General features: G+C 40.0%; 1 long non-coding RNA gene across 1 annotated transcript in view; it reads right to left on the bottom strand.

The window, feature by feature from the left end:
• Nucleotides 1–10,974: 10,974 nt before the first annotated feature.
• The window catches only part of LOC136674601 (uncharacterized), a 67,296-nt gene continuing 57,250 nt past the window's right edge, over nucleotides 10,975–21,020 (bottom strand). The window contains exons 2-3 of the long non-coding RNA XR_010796071.1: nucleotides 13,088–13,215; nucleotides 10,975–11,347 (exon numbers count right to left, since the gene is read on the bottom strand). This is a non-coding gene — a long non-coding RNA (uncharacterized lncRNA). The remainder of the gene's footprint in view (nucleotides 11,348–13,087; nucleotides 13,216–21,020) is intronic.

Below are 21,020 nucleotides of genomic sequence, written 5' to 3' on the forward strand. Positions count from 1 at the left end.
ATTTGGACTGTGCTAACACTTAAAGGGGACATCTACAATTGTGGGGAAACGCAGTTCTCTCTGGTTGTTCACATTCAGAAGCTCCACATCTTTTAAAGTGGAACGGTGTGTTTATACATGGCTGAAGTTGAAGTTGTCTGTTTCAATTACTACAGAAACTCATTTGAAACTCGAGTTGTTTGTAGCACTTTCAGTCTGTGTTTACTTTTATGAAGCTAGCCGCCTCCCAAGTTTGGAGACCTTTCCACCGGAAACAGCAAAAATAAGTAAATATTACCCAACGATGGAGCAGGAATAGAGCAATATCCTCATCTCAGTTTGTGCTTTTCAACATTTGGAGTTCTATCTATTGTCTAAAATCAATTCAAGGTTCCTCTGATTTGAGCCAGAGAGAGAGAGAGAAAACCTAGCATACCAGACCAAACCTGGGGTTTTGTAAACACATTAGAGTGTGCAAGCAGACTGGAGAGCAGCAAAGGGTGAGGAAACTTTGGAATTTTATAAACAGTGATTTTTGATTACAGTCGTGAACGTCACCTTTACTCTCAGAAATGTAAAGCTATTTCACAACTCCACAAATGCCCCGGTATGTGAAGACATATAAGTGGAAGTATTTTCTAGGCAGCAGTGGTGGCTGACAACTTAGTTACTTGGGTGATACCTACAGCCAGAGACTGTCAAAATAGTGCATTTATCAGCCAGTTCCGTGTGGCTGACAGCTTAATGGAAGAATTAATAACATCTATGGATGAAATACTCTCTGGCAAGGGTAATGCTCCTTTGACCACTCGTTCAGTTCAATTTCCAAATAGAGTGTGATTAATTCCTCTCAGTGGTTTGAAAAAACAAACAAACAAACAAAAAAAAAGAAAACGGTGTTCTAAACTGTGGAGCCAGCAGGTCTAATGAGATGAGCCGGATCTCTCGTCCTGAGGCATTGATCTTCACATTTTCACTGGGACCCTCCTGTTCCTGCCCCAACATAACAGTTAAGTGAAGTATAGCCAATACGTATTGACTTGTGTTGCTCGGACTGTTGATTTACAGTAGACTTACTGTTAAAGCTGTGTTGCCTGTACCTTTTAGGGTAGATTTGAAACGTTGTTTACTTTTTCCCCTAAATCTCTAAATGGCCTTGTACCCGCTTACCTCACAAAAATGTTCATTTTGAGGCACACAGTCTTATATTCTGGCCTTCAGCAAAACATAGAACATGTGGAGAGGACTTTTTGTGTTATTACGCTTTTAAACACTTTTATTTGGTCAAACTTGGTACATGCCTTTATTCATCTACTGTAAGCACTTCATCATGCTCAGGGTCGCTGTGGGTCCAGGAACTACCCAGAGTCACTGAGGGCAAGGCAGGAACAAATACTGAGCTGCCAGTCAATTAAAGGGCATCACACACTCTGCATTACAGCTAATGCAGCTACCAGCATTAGGTTGGACTGTGGGAAGAAACTAATGCTTTTTGGTTTGTTTACATTCAGAAGATCTACATCTTTTAAGGTGTAACAGTATATTTGAGGAGATATATGGCTGTTGTTTGTACGTGGCTGAAGTTTAACTTATGTGTAAATTTTTATTCATTGTTTGAATTACCACAGAAACTAATTTGTAACTCGAGCTGTTTTGTTTTGTGGCACCTTCGGTCTATGTTTACTTTCATGTTACAAACCTATGGAGCAAGAATTAAGCAATATCCTTATCTCGCTTCGTGATTTTCTACGTTTGGCCGTTCTTCTGCAGTGAGCAGAGACGGAGAACAAGTCTAGTATGTTTGCATTGTTGTGGCTGCTGGTGGGAAGAAAGTGAGCTGGGCCCTATGTGGAGCTGTAATGCACTGGTATAGGATATTTTACAGCTTATACTGTGTATAATCATTATTATTTGTTTATTTATTTATTTTTATTATTAAAGAAGTGCAGCTCCCACCAAAAAGCCCAAACAAGCCACAAAAATAAAGCAACAACTCTTTCTCCAGCCATTTTCCCATCACGTCCCTCATGAGTTTTATGTAGTATCCAATGCCAGTCCAGTGGAAAGGGTAGAACTGAGTGCCACAGTAAAAGGCTGAAAGCTGCAGTTTTCCAAAAGGCTGACCATTTATGGAAGGCCTGTGGATGGAGGCCTTGCGTCTAGTGAGCCCTTCTCCAGCCGCCCACAGTCGTGTTCTCTGGCAGATCATAAAAGATAATTGCACAGCCTGGGCTTTTTAAGACTTTTAGAATGAGTGCTGCAGGGGTGGTCAGGGAGCCAGTGTGTGTCTGTGTGTGTGTGTAAGACTGTGTTTACCAAGGTCCCACCACAGACCAAGCAAAACAACTGATAAAGACGAGAGATCTGCTTTCCCTGTTATCCAAACATCCAAAAGAGGCAGAGAAATCCCCAGAAAGGGAAGAGTTGTGTTGTGTACAGACCACATGCAGAGATGCAACAGTTTGAGTTGCAGGTGACATGACACCTACATAAGCCTTTCATAACAACCGACATAAGCCTACATAAACATTTGTAAAGGCTTATTTCAACATGCATCAGATGCTGTATAATTGCTGAAGTAAGCTTTCATAGACGACTGTTCAAAGATAAATGTGTAGCTCTCAACTAATACTTTTATAGGAGAATGAAAAAATTTTTTTGAATGAAAAAAATTTAGTAGCATTTCTATTGGTCAATTCATCATGAAATTTTCACACAATCTGAAGGACAGCTGATGTGTTTAAATAATTTAAACAACTAAAAAAAGAAAGAAAGAAAATCTATAAAAATTGAGATGGAAAAGTCTGAGTTGCTTTGTAGTGGCTGAATAAACCAGTTTATGCTCCACAGAATGGGTCTCCTACATGGTGTCGGCCATGCTGAAAGTCAATTTTCTGCGAAATGTCTGGTACGTCCACTGGGTGTCAGGATAGATGCTGTTTCATAACACAAAGAAGAATCATTGGAGCAAATGACTGGCTGCTCCTTTAAACCAACAGCCTACTTGGAGCAGTCACAGAGGCCTATGGAATTGACCAGATCCAGCCACTGAGACTTGATGAGGTGTTGGTGCAGGTAACAGCACCCAGCTCAGGGCCACACAGGCACAAGAAAGGAAGCCGACTTACTTATCACACTAGTTATCACAGCGGGGGTCCACAGCTCTGCTGTGAACATGAACACGCAAGACCGTCTAAACAAATACAACCCCCCACTTCAGAGTGAGGCTAGTGGAGAACTTTGAACCTCCAGAAAAAACAAACAAGCTGCACTTTTGTTGTCCACTTAAGCTCTTCACACAACATTGAATAGTTACAGGACACGAGAGCTGTGCAAAAGACCAAAATGTTGTTTATCTCCAGTCAGAGTATTAAACACAAGCTGAAAGGGTTAAAGGAGTTATGGACCATGTTCAGGATTTTTCTTCATGATATACATTTTTGAGTGGGCTTTACAAAAATGCGTTCGACATTTTTTGACGCCCATGTGTCCAACATTTATTTTAAACCAAACATATTGAGAAATAGATTGTCCCCCATTCCTGCAAATTAAACTAAATATGCACAAACATGCATGTGGTTGAGTTTCATCAAATCTAAATAGAAATGTTGCAGCATCGTAAACAGAGAGATTAGGAGGCCCCTAAAATAACAATAATAAATATCAAAAAGGGCAACTTCTCTATTAATATATTTAATTTAGGGGAAAAAATAGTTTAGCATGTGTCCAAAAACTATTGCCCATGTACTGTATTATGTATTTAAAATATTAAAATTAAATAAAATTAAATTAAAATACTTTTTACATTTTTACAAAAGTTTGACACTGAAGATTATTATATTCATATCAACAACTTATTGAATATGACTCTCAAACCTTTCCATAAGACAATGCAATAGACTGTATGCTCAAACAGACAAGAATCCACAATGACGTTCCAAATGTGTACAGAGGCTGCTTACTACAAATGAACCAATAAAAACCAACACACTCTTGCCGGTGTAGACTTCTTGCGCATGACATCTAATGGCCATTCCGCCAGAATGGAAACTAACTGGCACAATTTACTATTTTTTCCTGGTTTAATCTGCTGATGGAGGAGTCACGGTGTGTGCATATTCATGCTGTTAAGAGGAGTCTTTCTTTATTCTTCAATGGGCTTTTTTTTTCTGCGTGAACACCAGAGCTTATTAGAGCAATGCTTTCCCCTAATCAAAGTTACAACAAACCATCGTAATGTTAATTATATTCCTACTCATATGTTTGGTTGCACACAATTACCCTTTCTGTCATCAGCTTTGTTCAACCGTGTTTATCGTAAATCAAATACATGATCATCATCTTTGACAGAGAAGAACATTTGGGTCACAGCAGAAAGCAATTAATAATGGACAACTGCGGAATGTTATCGTTTACAAGGTCTACATGACCAAAATGTTCTGCTCTACATCCAATACTTGGGCCATATTCAAAGTCTTGCATTCACTGTTCAAACAGCAGCACTGGGGGAGTTGAATTCATTTGCTGAAGCTTTATTAAATCAATGCACTTTCTCTCAGAGTGAGACCATCCAACAGATCCATGGTAATGCAAGGCCCGGGGGCAGAGGACAATTTCATTACTGCAGTAGATCTGATGTTTCCACAGATAGCGTCTTTTTCTCTCTCTCTCTCTCTCTCTCTGTATCGCTCTCTCTCCCTGCCCTGGCCTGAGGTCTGAGTGTCGAGCAGTAATCACCCCAGCATGGTCACTCCACCTCGAACCTCCACACACAAACACACACACACCCACACACACACACACACACACACATACACACAACCACACCTGCAGAACTACACTTACTCACTGAGATTCGGGTTGAAATGTGGAGGGGCTGCCCAATGACTTGCTTGGTCTGAGCAAACTAATAATTTAAACAGGACTTAAATGTTCCACACTCTCTCAGGCCTTTGGTGGAAAAAGAGCATAAATTGTGTTGTGGTCATGGGTTGTGTGAGGAGTGAGGGCACACAGAGCTCTGGGTTTGGTTTAGATTTTAACACCACTACTCAAATCACGTTTTGTTGTAGCACATTTCAGTGCACAGTTTGTCTTTTGCAGCTGAACTCACTTAGGGGAAAGCACTTAAAGGGCACATATTCTACCCCTTTTCCACAAGTGAACACAGTTCTGGGATAAAATGAAATGAATGTAATTTGCATTTGACAAAATACCACAAGGAACAAACACCACATCCCCCAAACCCCTGACCCTAACCCTAATCCATTTTCACTCGATTTTCTTTCTTCCCATTTCTTATTCAATGTTTCCAATTTAGTGTTTCTTTTGTGTTGTTTCACCCTGTCTTCGTGCATTTACATAAATGTGTTTTCAATGCTGTGATTGGAGAGAATCAGACGAGGAGGTGGGGCAACTCTAAAGTCTCTGCATTTGACATCAGAATCAGAGCAAAATTAGAACTACTTTATCCTATGTTTTCAGACATAGGCAGACCACAAAAAAAAAGACGGGATGGTCTTGTTTCACAGTTTGTGTGTTGGTAGGTGAATCCAAAATAAATTTGTAAAGGCACTGAATAACAATTAGTTTCTTTTAATATGCCATTAGTTAGGCCACAGGTGAGGTTTTTATTTGTTCCTCAGTAGGTTTATTACAGCAGGCAAACAGCGAGTGTACATTATAATTTGCTGAAGTGTGATATCTATAGGAAACACATTATGATTTTCTGTCTGAAAATCGATAAGACATATCATCTGATCAGGGTCCAAACATTACATTATAAGAATCAAGCTTCAGTGGCCGTGTATATTTTCACATATGGAATTTATTTTTTGGAATAATACAGTGCATAGTAATAGACTTTTGTAATAGAAACTGACACACACATTACACAGCAGAGCCACAGACATCTCCATCTGATGTGTTTGGGATTGTTTGGATTGTGATGACTGGAATATGCCTGGATTTGCTGGGGCGGACTCTGGGTATTCTTGTAATAAACGGACATAAAGTCTACTAAAAGAATGGAAAGACTGAAACTACGAGAAGGGCACATGGAAAGGTGAAGCTGTGGCGTCCTCTAATCATCAGAGTTCAGAAAGCTGCGTTCCATCCACTTGGACAGCTCAGGGAAAAAAAAAAAACATGCTGCAGACGCGTTTTATTGTGTGACCTACAGCCCAGTGTTGCAGAGAGGTCTCGGGGTTAGGTTTTATTCTCCTGTCCTGCCACTGGCGTTTGATCTGGGAGTGGAGGCCTGACCTGTCACTGTGGGATGGTGAGTGGTGACACGGCCCACACACGGTGCTTTCGTAATTACAGCTCACAGTGCTACGTCCCCAGAGAGCCACTACACACCTAACACACTCCAACCAGCCTCCAGAAGCCATGGAAATTTCACAGAGCTTTGTCCGCACTCTTAAAAATAAGGTGCCAAAACAGGCACTTTGGTTCATTGAAAAACTGATATAGTTCTTCAAAGAACAGAGATGGGAGTGATGGATGTTTTTAGGGCTTGTATTACCTGATATTACATCAAACCTTAATAGTCCACAAAAACACCATGCATCATTGTTTCATTTAATCTGTGGTTATTTTACATTATCTAAGTTTATTTTTTAGTGTTTGGGTCAAATGTAGGGCTAGATTTTGGGCCAGGTGTTAGCGATAGCATTAGGTCCACTTAAAAGGGTGCAGTTTCTAATCTTTTAGAGCTTTAGGGTTAGGTTTAGGGTTCGGGATCTAGGGTGTTTGAGTTGGGTTTGGGATTTGGTTCAGGGTTTGGATTTAGGGTTTTGTTCAGGGAAAGTTTTTTATGCAGGGTTGTCAGATATTCACATATTTATTTTTGCACTATTTATAAAAACTGGGAATAGTCTTTTAGTAAAATACATATGATTTAATCATAAACTTGAAAGGTAAATTGTCTTAGATATGGTGTTGTAATACAAACATGCTTTGTTCAATCTGGATATCATTATAAACTGTTTACACATTATTTAGCATTTTAATTTGTTCTCAGGCATTGAAACAAGCCAAAGATTTCTGTCAGAAATTGAAAGTTTCGACTCTTATGCAACATCATGGTTTTGTTTATTAACAGAACAGAACTCATTATTGTTTCAATTGAATGAAAACTTATTTTTTGATTATACTCTTATTTTGTAAAACGGAAAGACCTTGGATGTGCAGGAGATGTCAATACAGAGCATAAATATTTATTGTTATCTTTAAATACTTTAACCTACCTCTAACCTCCTGAAAATAATCTTGGCACCCTCCCTTGGCACAACCATAATCCTAAGCCTACGCATAAACTCCAAAAGGTAAGAAACAGCAGAATTGTCTCCTGTGTAATGTTCTCCCATGACAGTTTACAATACTGTTTCTCTAATACTTCTTCAGTTATATAGGGGTCTTAGTGGATTTAGTGAAACAGCGCCACCAGTGGATGGGAGCTTGCTTAAAGATCATCAATAACTAACATAATGTGGTTTTTATTAAATATGGACTGCTCCTTTTTTGTGGTCCATGCACAAACATTTGGAGATCTTGCTTCCATCCTACCAGCACTCAGATAAGGAAGAATGCAAAATTGTCTCAGGATTTATTGATTGAGAACAGATGATATGAATGGAAACAACTAGAAGGTTTATGGTCTTCACTTTGAAGTACAATAAATATCTATATTTCTTCATAAGCTGCCAACACGGCCCTTCAAATGTTCTTCTTTTATGTAAGATATGATTGTGAAGAGCGTCTATGTGATGTGAAGGTTCTACACCAATTAAAGCATCTTTTTTGAACTTCTGGCAAACTAAGGCTATGTCATGGAAACACTTGGAATAGATCATTAAATACCAATATACCATTCATTTGGATGCTCACATTGACCACAATCACACTGTGGGATGTGGGATAGAGATCTATCCACCTGGCTTCCTGTCTGTGTCATTACTGGGAATTGCATTCCCAAGAACTACCCCCCTCCCAGGAAAATAACTCCAACTGCATGAACCTTAATGATTTTTTGTGTGCCCAAATGAAACAGTACATTAGCCAGTGTTATTGTACAGTAAATAGCTTAAAGACGGCTTCATCATGGGTACTTTTCAGGTCCTAGATTCCCAAATGCAGCTCAGTTTTAAGTTCATTTTACCTGGAAAATAGAATGTTCTCATTGTGGGGCTGGCTCAACAATTTAATAATCACCGTTTTGTTAAAAACTTTAGGGAACCTGAGCCATGACAAAGGTTAAGATATTGTTGCAAGCCAGAAGAGGTATCCTTTGGCCTCAAAAAGAGGAACGGCTACTGCTCTTGTTTGTGGAACTGCTAAAAGCACACACAAACTTGAACAAGACGCACACGCAAACTGACTATTCTCTGCCCGGCCCCCCCACACTGACCGACAGAGACCAGAGGGACACTGACATGACCCATATAATTGGCCCAAAGTCTTGCTTTCCACAATTTGATCAATTTGCCACAGCTGCACTGTGCTGGCCATGCTGTCCCCCACAGCAATGGACTGGCCTGTCCACCCCCCCCCCCTGCCCCCCATAACCCCATCCTCTTCCTCCGTCCCCACACTGAAGGAAGTCATGCAAACGCACGAGCTGCAACAACCACCCCGATGTTCGCCCCAATCAGCACTAAGTCAGTGCGATGCCAGCTGCGGAGAAGGGAAACGCGCCTCTGCCTTTGTTGCCCCCACAGCGCTGAGGCGAGCGCAGAAGTCCAGGGCTGACAGTTTGTCTCGGACCATATGCCACGTGGCAATAAAGGCCAGACTGATTCGCCCAGAGTCAGGGCATTGGCCAGAGGCTCTGCATGCGGATTCCTTCTCCCTCTTTCTGTCTCTTTGTCTCCTCCAATTTTCTACAAATACGTGAAGCAGTTGCGCTCCGGCCTCAGTCACCAGGCCCAGCACTCGCCTGCAGTGCTGCCATGACTCCTACATCTTTATTTACCCCATATTTCAGACAGCGCTCATAATCGACTGAAGTTTTGGGAATGTTCATACCATGCTATAATGAAAAATTAACCCTTTGCATCCACATGCACACAAAACAAGATACTACTGCTCTACTGACTTTCGTTTTCAAGTTAAGTTCATTCTTAGCTGTCGAGAACATATCTATAAGATCTACTGCTTAATAGGGCTGCAAAAAATACGTACTGACCTTTTGAGATTTTGAAATTGATATTGATATTGAAATTATGCATTTTTACATGATTATAACACTATAATAAGATAACATTACACATTTCTTACAATTCGTTCAACATTATATGCGGTACCACTTTAGAAAAAGACTACACTTATAAAGGTTTAGAAATGGCTTAAACTACATTTATTAATAGTTATTATCTTGTTACTACATTAATAGTCATTAATAATTAGCTATAACACATAGATAGAAAGGGCAATGGTGACCTGTTGTTTCCCAGATACTCACCATCCATCTACACTGTTAAACCTCAGATCTTACCAGACATTGACCTCACTTTGTCTTCATCAGTCAGCATTAAGCCTGTTGGCTTCATCATATATTTGTAAAAAAAAAAAAAAAGTTCATTTAATCAATTAAACACCAACAGAGTGTCTTTTTCTACGTTAATGATTATGTAGTGTCTATCTTGATATATGAAATTATTAAATTCACATCCTCAGGTCTGAGCTTATTCCTTACGCTGACATTTTCAGTAAGAGTTCACTGTTTTTCTTTCTTTCTCTGTTACAAATGATTAATGAGCTTTAAGATGTTTACAACCTAATTAATAACCATGTAATAAACAGTTTGCCCCAAATAATTACTAAACTTTAAATATTTTACTTTATACACTTTTATACCACTACATTCTTCTTGTTGTAAGAGGAACTGGAATATTTCACTATACCATTGCTTTTGTTTATTCATTCTTTCGACAGTGAATGTTATGTGTCTACCTTAAAAGAGCAAAATATATTCATTAGAATGAGTTTCCAGATATTCCCAGGCAGTTGATGAGCCCTGTTTATTTCATGGATGCCCAGACTGTAGAAGATGTTCTTTATTTGAGTAGATTAATGAATTAATGAATGAATTAATGTGCAGTATATGTGGTATTCATGGGAATTTCACACACTGAGCTCATGACATTAAAATTAATCAGGGTCTCAATCTGGTATACTAGGCGTTCTCACACTCTCTGCTCATGGCAGTAAAACACTATTGTGGAGGCATTTAAATAACAAATAGACCTGAAAAGCATGAACCGAGATGAGGATGTTGCTCTATTCCTGCTCCTTAGGTGGATAATATTGACTTATTTTTGCTGTAAATTGAACTCTTCTGGAGAGAATTCTGGAGGGAGCTAACTACATGAAAGCAAACACAAACCAACATCTCGAGTTACAAATGAGTTTCTGTTGTAATTCAAACAATGAATAAAAACTTATGGAGAAATTTAACTTCAACCATGTACAAAATTTTTTTTTCATTCAAACATACCATTCCACTTTAAAAATGCAGAGCTCCTTTACATAAATAAACCAGAGAACAGTGTTTTTCACACAACTGTAGACATTGCCTTTAAGTATAATTTTCTATTATTATTACTTTTATTTTTATATTTGTTGGTGCACAGCTTCTCCAAGTCTCCACAGAAACCTCTGAAGCAGTGCCCCCCTCAATGCCTTGTGTCAGATAGAGGGGTGTAATGCCACCCAACATTGAGCTCCAAGTACATTCAGGATGAGATGGAGTTGAAGTGGTGCTTGTGATTCAAAATTAACCACCCAAAATCAGGACATCTAGTGTAAAACATCCTTAGAAGAATACAAACTAATATTGCCATTTCTAAAGGGTAGATATTGTGTGAATACACTTCAGTTCAGAAGATACTTCTTTAATTCAACCATTGCAATAATACAGTGATCAAGTGAGACCACCTTACACGATTTTGAAGACATAATATCTGGCAACCTCACCTTCCTGGACAGGGATGGGAACACATTATGCTAAACCTTGTTAGACATGTCTTTAGGACATCTGTACCTGTGCCACATCAAGTCCTTGTCAGTCAACACCTACCAATGTGTCACACTCACAATCCCCAAAAGTATGAGGGCGTCCCAGCCCCTCTCGCTCTGCTGGACTAGAGCCTCCGCAGGGGCACGAGCTGTGGACCATCAGAGCTTGATGAAGGAGACGACAGGTGAGTGACAGGTGTCCTGGGGACCGGGGGGTTTAGGGAGGGCGTCATTGCCACAGGTCAGGAGATGCCAGGCCAGGGCATGGCTGGTGTTTGAGGACGCTGCAAGGCATGTGTGACATAGGTGAGGACAAAGATTGTGGAGCATCCAGGCTCTTCAAGCTCACCTACAGTGTGGGGGAAAACAAGTCACCAAACACTTTCTTTTTGTCCTAAAATATGTATCCAATGTATAACCAACTATTTCAGATTTACCCGTAATGTCTTTCAACTTATGGCTGTTCAAAAATTAAACAAAACTTTTCTTGTGCCATTGTGTTTCAGTTCTTCATTTCCTCGAGTTTATGAGGGTCACTTTGAAGTCCAAATATTTCTGAAAAGACGCTTGAGGTAATTTGGCCCTATAGTCGGAGTCTTGCTAAAACATCAGTCATTTCTGGGCTCTTTTCATGTTTCATTTGATAGTTTGTAATGATACATATTTATTTATTAAATAAAAGATCACTTCCAGAATTGGTACACTGTCTGTATTTGTACATACAATGTGTACTATTTATATTTGTGGAGGTTCACTTGGATTCCAGCCTGAAAATTCAGCCTTAAATCTCCCCCTAACACTAACTTGGTGCTTAACTTTTAGGTTCATTTTTGTTTAATAAACTGACAATTACATTTTTGTATGACTCAACTGTTTCCATAAAGTGACATAAAAGTGGGAAAATGTTCCAATTTTTAATTACAATTATACACAACAAACACAAACATACACATGTATTTTATATACTGTAGACCTTCCTGTATATATAAAAATATAAACAGGAAGTAAAATAAAGCACACTCCTAAAAGTAAAGGTGCTACAAAAGGTTCTTTGAGAACCATAGAAGAACCACTTTTGGTTACATAAAGAACCATTTTTTGCTGAAATGTTTAAATGGGTAAAGAACCTTACGACCGAGTGGTGGATTTTTAAACCTTCAAAAGGTTCTTCGCGCATGCATTTCTTAAACAAACATGGTTCTTTATGGAACCCAAAGTGGTTCTTCTATGGCATCGCTCAAAGAACCCTTTGTAGCACCTTTATTTTTAAGAGTGCAAGGTAGTTTCTGGGTCTTTTTGAAATGCAACCAAATAATTTTATTTGTGAGTGGTTCTGAGTCCTTTTCTTAACTCAATGCAAACAAACCTGTTTATGTTTCAGGCTGATGGCAGCCAATGTTTTAAGATGTCGCCTTTACTTCAGCTGAAGAACAAATCAAGTGGTGGACTCAGCACAATGCAATCCGCCTCAGCCTCTAATAAACATGAGTATGCTTCTAGTATCTAACCTGGTTTCCATCACTCCGCAACCCTTGTCTCTTCCGCCGCCGTACTTTCCTTTGATCCCTGAGCTCTCTCTCATTTTTCTGTGGCCTTTTAGCACATATTAGATCCATAACCGCCAGGAGAAAATGATTAACTACTTCATTGACCATCCATCTGACTCCCCCCTTCTTCTGATGCAACAAGCAACCCCCCCCCCCCCTCCACAGCCATCACTTTCCATCTTGATTGAACCCGTCTCGATTTAACCCCAGCTGTGCTGCCACATCTCCGGTTTCAACAGCATTCATCAGCGTTTTCAGTCATTATATCTCTCAGTCTCTCTCGCTTTAGTTCTGCGACTAAATCATCAGTGGTGAGGGCTAATAGGGACAGCACCATCATGCAGCTGCTCCTCTTTTGGAGCCATTAGGATGAATGCATCTTTCACATAACAGTATCTTATAAATGATGGTCCTCTAAAACCCCACAACTCAGTACACCAAGTATGCATTACCGTAATATAGGTACAACGTCCCCTAGATGTACCCCTAAGCACCCAAATATACAGCTTAAATATATGATATGTTCTACCTCAGTTACTTACTGGTCCTTGTGCTTGGTGCTGTGCTGAGTCAAGCCTTATTAATAAAGACAGCTCATCATGGGAGTGTTCAGACAGCAAAGTAGGTCAATCAATGGCTGATGGAGCTGGCCAAGCAACTCATAACTGCCCTGCAAAGAAACATCATAAAATATTGTCGCTGTGAAAAGCACCTATCTCCAAAATAGCAACTTTACAGGAAAAGGGGAAAAATCCTTCTTAACTTTCAATGGAATTCAAAGTAAAAAAGGGATTTTACATTTACATTTTGGAGCATTTCATTGGTCCATTCATCATGAAACAACTGCTGTTTTCAAATTATGTAATAAAATAAAAATTGACAGATATTTGTCCAATTTGATTTGACAGCGACTGTATGATATTGATATGAGAAGAAAACCTTATCCTTTAGCAATAGTTAAAATTTTTTTGCAATAATACATACAATTATGCATTCATTCATTATCTGTAACCGCTTATCCAGTTCAGGGTCGCGGTGGGTCCAGAGCCTACCTGGAATCATTGGGCGCAAGGCGGGAATTCACCCTGGAGGGGGCGCCAGTCCTTCACAGGGCAACACACACACATTCACTCACACACTCACATCTACGGACACTTTTGAGTCGCCAATCCACCTACCAACGTGTGTTTTTGGACTGTGGGAGGAAACCGGAGCACCCGGAGGAAACCCACGCGGACACAGGGAGAACACACCAAACTCCTCACAGTTCATACAATTAATGTATGTTTAAATTCTGAAGAGATCTGAAGGGCAAACATATTAAAATAGTGTACAGGTACATTTCTGTTCATCAAAGTCCAAACTTTGTAACCTTAAAACACAACAGTGCTTATGAAATTTTTCACAAGCTGATGTTTTGAAGGGGACATGTCTTTTTTCACAAGTGAACACAGTTCTATGGTCTTAATGAAATGTCAGTGGCATGCTTTGGTCAAAATACAACAAAGACCATTTTTCCCTTGTCTTAACAGCCATATTCTGTACAGCCATTTTTTGCCACTCTTCCTTTAAATGAAAATGAGCCACAGCTCAGTTCAGCGCCAGAGCCCAGGAGTGAGGAGCGAGGCCTGAAGCTGTGGATTTTAGTCATTTTTCTTCATTCGTTTCTTCTCTGTTGTCGTTTTTACCATATGTAATCAGTGAACATTTCTCTGCACTCCTTGTGTTTGCTTTGCTCACCTTTAAACTCTCTTTAAACTATCTTTGTGCTCACAAATAAACATGAGTCAGTGATTTCAGGAATTCAGAGAAGGAGGTTGCATGGAACAATTCTAAAGTCTCTGCACTCTAAGTAAGATGCAGCACTAATGTGACGAAACCACGTCTCACAAACTGTTGTTGAACTTCAGAAAGCATGGATAGGATGATATTAAACAGATCAATAACAAAATCTATAATAAAACTTATATGCACACTGTTCCGGCTCCTTTTATAGCTCCACCCCTTGTCAATGTTTCTCACCTGAACACTCTTATGGTACTCTGTACCTTATAAGTGTTCTGAGCCTTGTTACTACAGCCTTGCATATGTGCTACTGAACTTGTTTATTATGATTTTGCCTGTGAAACCTTTTACTGCCTTTGTTTTGAACCCTGCATGTTCTGACTATGAATATGAGCTAAGCAGTCCCTAAGAAGCCATGTGCATCTTTTCCATAGTGATAGAAAACACATTACACATAGACGAAAAGCACACTGCAATTAGTTTTAGTCTAGCTAACGTGGACATCTGCCACCCTGAATTCTGTCAGTGGTAATTTTAATTAATTAATTTAATTAATATAGCTGGTTGTCACCAAATTAAGAGAATGGAACTAAGGAACCCTCCATGGAACTGTTCTATTTAATGCTGTAGTGAATAAGAAGGCTTCCTCACAGCCAAATCATGGAACAGAACAGTTTGTATACAAACTTTAAATTACCATTTGAGCAATGATCCCAACTTGGAAATGCTAGTTTTCAAGAAGCAAGAAAATCTGCCTTGAAAATCTAGATCGCAAAATGCATTTAATTCAAAATAAATAAATGTTGGGACTTGAAGTTTTATGTGAACACGAGATCTATTGATGCAGAACACAAGGAGACAATTTATTGATCTGAACAATTTTTTTGATATAGTGCAGGCAGAGAAGTAACAAAGGACCTCGTCTGTCTGACATTTCCACACTGTGTCATGTTGCATCAGTCAGTGGAGTGAGCAAGAGCTACAGCCGCTAAAGTCTGCTGCTTGTCACTGTCACTCAGCGGCTTCTGTGTCGCGTTAGACTGCTCCCTCATCCTGTCGCTCGTCTTTAACATGGTCGCAAATGGAAACGCTCCACGCGGACATGATGCACAAACCAAAGAACAAGAAGCAATCATTCCGTTCCTAATCCCTTTGCAAGTTAGAAACTTACAAAAAATATACTTAAGTTGAAGTTCATTTCCCATTCATTCATTATCTGTTCAGGGTCGCAGTGGGTCTGGAGCTTTCCCGGAATCACTGGGCACAAGGCAAGATCACACCCTGGAGGGGGCACCAGTCCTTCACAGGGCAACACACACACTCACACATATGGACAATTTTGAGTTGCCAATCCACCTACCAACGTGTTTTTTGGACCGTGGGAGGAAACCCACGCGGACACTGGGAGAACACACCAAACTCCTCACAGATAGTCACCCAGAGTGAGACTCAAACCCACAACCTCCAGGTCCCTGGAGCTGTCTGACAGTGACACTTCCTGCTGTTTCTCCGTGCTGCCCCTTGAAAGAATATTCTCAATAAAATCAGCCAGATGTTTAACTGTTTTGGTCAGTAACCCTGTATACATCAGGTTCAGTTCCACTCATGTACTTTTGACTCTAGACTATTTGATGCCAAACTACAAGCCACATATTCTCAACCTTTATGTATAAGGCATACTTAATTATACCTTTCTTAAGTGTATATTGATCAAAAGATTAAGCACACTTCAAATGTACTTAGGTTTTTCTGTATAATTCTCAATATACTTAGGAATAATTGTGTTTAGTAGATCAGGTATATTAAAATATACTAATAAAACACTTAAATTAACTTTTTTATTGTAAATGAAGCTACATGGGGGAAATCCAAGGCTCAGTAGTTGCTCGTGAATGGCTCAGGAATGATAAGCCATACCATTAGGCAAGAAAGCACTTATAAGACACTTTTAGCTCTGGGAAAATTGTCTTCGTTGAGCTTCTCTCACCAGTTCAGCTGCAGATAATTCAGAGACCAACAATTCTCAGACCAGTGTGAGATTTTCCTGAGATCTGCACTAAATCTCAAGAGAGGACACCTGACATTCCTAGACTCTTTCTCTTGGGAGAAATATCAGAGCCATAGGAGACTGAAGCAAACCTTGTCTTTCCATCTTCTCCTGCTGTTGTCTAGGTCAAAGTACAGAGATATTAATGCGACCTCTTCTTTGACTTTGTTTTCCTATGGGTATTGCTCAATCAGGCAACAAGCTAGAATTAGCACCTCACTGTAAATTACTTTGCAAAACGACGTTGCAGCCGGAGTGTCCAGACTGTCAGGCAGACCAAACAGAAAGCGTCCGCAGACTGCCAGAGCTGGGAAGGGGTGTGGCATGACCGGAGGTTATGCACCGGTCAAGAAGTGTTGGCCCTGACTGCTAATCCCTGTTTCAGTCTGAAACGTTGCTCCCTGCACATGTTCCAGGCTTCAACCGCAAAGCCACAAGCCCAAGTTGGGTGATTGATTGGCTAACGACACCCAAAATAAATGGCCCAGCTCAGAGAAAGTCCACTGTCTAAGCCCCAGGGGGTCCTCCCAAGAGTCACGAGCTGGGGATGGGAGTAATTTGTCAGACCACTCCCATCTGTTTAGGCCTCTCTCTGTCTCTATCTGGTCCTTGTCGCCAGTCTCCACCATTCCAGACATGGCAGCTAGTGGTGGCCCCCAGCCTTGAAGTAAGGAATGCCATTCATCAGACGGCAGCATGCGTTACTTATGAGTGTCCATGAATTCGACACTACGCCATCCATTGCTTCCAGAACAAGTTGGGGTAAAAGGGGGAATCCTGCTTGTGAGGTATGCATCCAAGCAAGAGGTGGCCATTCCAGTTTGCTGGGCCAGCAGGCAAGAAAATGCCAAGGAACAGTTCTGCTGAAGTGAAAGCTTAAGATTGGGGAGGGGGCATAGAGCACCACTGGCTTTGATTTCCTCTCAGCAGGCTAGGCTTTGTATACTAAGCCCTGGGCAGGAGGTCTTCAGGGGGAGGGATAAGGGGGCGCAGCAGATTGAGCGATCAGTCCCACAGAGTCCCACTTGTGCTGCGTGTCGTCAGCTCAGTGGGTTAGGCATAACTCCTGGCAGGGGCCTTATTACCTCATTCATCTAGACCAGTCTACTGCCTGCCAAAGGACACGGGCATCGCTCTGAGGGGAGCTAGGGCCTGGATATCCATCAACACTTTGACTAAAAGTCCGAGCAAGCACTCCCCAAGCATAACATTTCAAAGAGCTCTTCCAGAAGCGTCGTTGTTTTGATAGATGTCCTTAAGCTTAGTCACAAACAATAAAATGGAAGGAAAATCTGCAAATGATTGAATGTTACACTGTAGTTCTTGGGATTAATCACGGCTGTTTTTCCAGGCCTTATTCCACGAATACAAAAACACATCCTCAACAGTGTCTTGGGGCAGTTTTGAGGTAGACAAATTAATCAGGCTTATATCCACACGTTATTGTGTCTCCACTTCCCAGTAAAGACCAAATTTGTGACATTAATAGAGGCTTGCATCTCTTCAAGAGGAAGTATATGTCTTTAGTGTATTATATTGGAATTATATCCATATTGGCAGATAACTGTTGTTGGTTTTTTTTTTCCTTTATATTTTTGCAATCAGGCAAATACCATGACATGCTAATATTTAAAACCAGTAATTAGTGACAAATTATTCTATGCCGGCAGCACTTAGTGTAGAAAAAGGGTTTGGCTCAGATTCTCCCACATCTGACAGTGTGGAGAAGCACATACACAATGCTGAGATGCTCTTATTTCTGTATTACTGTATTGTTAAATAGTTACACTGCATTTCTTTGTGTTTATACATTTGCTTTAAGTTAACTTTAATTTATTGATTATAACTATTTTATTATTTTGAGTACATTCATTCATTATCTGTAACCGCTTTTCCAGTTCAGGGTCGCGGTGGGTCCGGAGCCTACCTGGAATCACTGGGCACAGGGCAGGAACACACCCTGGCGGGGGCACCAGTCCTTATTTTGAGCAAGCACATGTATTATTTTATTTACTTCAAAATTTCACAAATAATTAAAAGGTATGACCAGCCTATGTAAAGAACAGTTACCTCAATAAATCTGGCTAACAGTTTTCTCTGGAGACACCTGTCATTTTATTGCTTGTTTACAGTTGATTGAGAGCTAAAATGCGTTGCAAATAAACGTTACATTTGTCTAAAATGATAATCTGAGATATCTTAACTTTCTGTATTTTATAAAAACACATCAGTATTGGTATTGGCATCAGCAGATATGTACAGTATAATATCAGATATCACAATTGACCCAGAATTCCCATATGAATGCACCCCTGCATGCACTGCCAGATTGTTACTATGCCATATAGCAGGGCACTGGCCGAAGGGCACCACTGGAGCAAAAGCATGCAAAATTTGCTTAGCCCAGCAGCTCATAAAGTCTGCACTATACCAAAGACCTGTTCCCATTCTGCCCACTCAGTCGTTGTTAATACCACAGACAATATTACAGTAATAAAAGCAAATGTAAATAACGGCACACACTTTAAATGAGCAAGGGGACCATTAGGTTACCCTCTATGGAGATAAGAGAACACCTTATCCCTTGTTCCTACTTTACTATGTAATCTTTTTTTTTTTAAATTCAAATACTCTGGCTAATCGCAGTGTGCAGATGTCGCCAGAGGCAATATCCTATGTCTGCCCCTGTCTGATTGGGCTGTCGTCCATGTGTTATTGTATATTAAGTTTTTTTTTTTTTTTACTAAGATACTGATCCAAGTACAGAATTATTGTCTGAGAGCATGGGGCATATAATGACAAGGCTCTAATCCTAAATCAAGCAAAGCATCAAGTAGTGCTAACTGACACATGGATAATATATGGATTTCCATGAAAAATACAGTAATATCATAATGCGTAGTATCAAATAGGAGTAACATCATCTCCTCTGTGTCCCAAGGATCCTGAGAAACATTGCAGGGAATGTACATTTATGGCATTTGGTGGATGCTCTTATATGGAGGAACTTACAGTTTTTCAGGCAGATGTAGTTTTAGGGGTCTTGCCAATGGGTCCTTATGGGTCCATGGGCAAGGACTCTTATGTGTATAGAAATGTGCCCTTGTCTCGGTCTAGAATAAAACCCCATATGCCAGCATACACTGGGCCAAATGTAAATAAAAACAAAATTTGAATATTTCTAACCTTATATGTAATTTAGAATTATACAATTACATATTCAAATGTTGAAATTAAGAAAGTTTAATGTTTCCTGAAAATTATTTGCCCAATTTTTATTGGATTCCAGCAACACATTTCAAAAGTTGAGACAGGGGTGTCTTTACTGCTGTGTTGCATCACCTCTTCTTTTAACAACACTCTGTAATGAGCAGGGAACTGAGGAGACAAGTTGCTGTAGTTTTGAAAGTGAACAATTTTAGATTCTTGCTTGTTTTAGGATTTCAACAGCTAGGGGTCCCTTTTATAGTGTTTTTCATTTAATAATTCATCAGTTGTTTTAATGACAGGTCTGGACTAGTTTAGCTCCCAGTCTCTTAATAAGGAGTCATGCTGCACTAATCTATGCAGCCTTGTCTTGCTGAAATAATCTTCATAGAAAATATGGATTGCTGCATGTTGCTTTAAAAATGATATATATCGTTCAGCATTAACAGTGCCTTCACAGATGATATTTTGTGGTGTACATAATGAAATGCCCCAGGTTCTTTACTATTCTAATTTGAGAAATATTATTTTTCACTTATTTAACTGTTCGCCCCCTCACCATCTTTAATTCTGAAAGACTCTCTGAGACACTCTTTTTATACCATAATGTCACTGAACCATGGCCAATTAACTTTTATTTACTTACTTACTTCTTCATTCATTCATGTTCCCAGGTCCAATTTTGTTAATTTTTTTTTTGAACATTCTGCAGACATTAAATTAAAAATGGGCATTTTTTTAAACAATTAAAATTCCCCAGTTTCAACATTTCAAATATTGTCTTTGTTCTATTTCACCTAAACACGTGGTTTAAATGATTTGCAGATCATTGCATTCTGGGTTTTTTTTTAATGTATTTACATTTTGCTCAGGGTCCCAGCTGTTTTAGAAATAGAGTTGTAGAACACCATTCTGCAAATTGCAGAGTGCGTAAGCAGTATTAACACAGAGAGAGCAGCAGGGCCACCTGCTATAGGTCACAAACATGGTAGATATTCTGGTGCTGTTGTCCAATATGGACTATTAGCGAACTGGGAGGGAATGCCGGAGGTTAAACACAGATGATGGTTGGGGGGTGGTGGGGTGAGACAGTTTACAGTTGGAATCAGCTCTGGGAGGTGAGGGGTTGGGTGAGGTGGGGGTGGGGTATTAGGGATGTCTCACTAATGCAACCTCTACGTAAGAGGAAGGAAGTGGAGAAGTCAGGCCACAAGAGCTGTCAAATGCTTCCTATGCATTGAAGAGTGTGAAGTGTGCCCCTGGTGCCACTCCCTCAGCTTCCCTGCTTTCAGATGACTCATGGCAATTCAAGGCAATGGCAACTCACTTTTCCTGCTGCTCTGTGACACGTCCCGGTTCAGGACCCTCTCATGTGGTGAGGTCACCTAAATATAGAGTTTGGCATATTTGTCCAATCCCGATGAGCAGTCATGTCT

Source organism: Hoplias malabaricus, chromosome 2, assembly GCF_029633855.1.
Source record: "Hoplias malabaricus isolate fHopMal1 chromosome 2, fHopMal1.hap1, whole genome shotgun sequence".
NCBI classification, from domain to species: domain Eukaryota; kingdom Metazoa; phylum Chordata; class Actinopteri; order Characiformes; family Erythrinidae; genus Hoplias; species Hoplias malabaricus.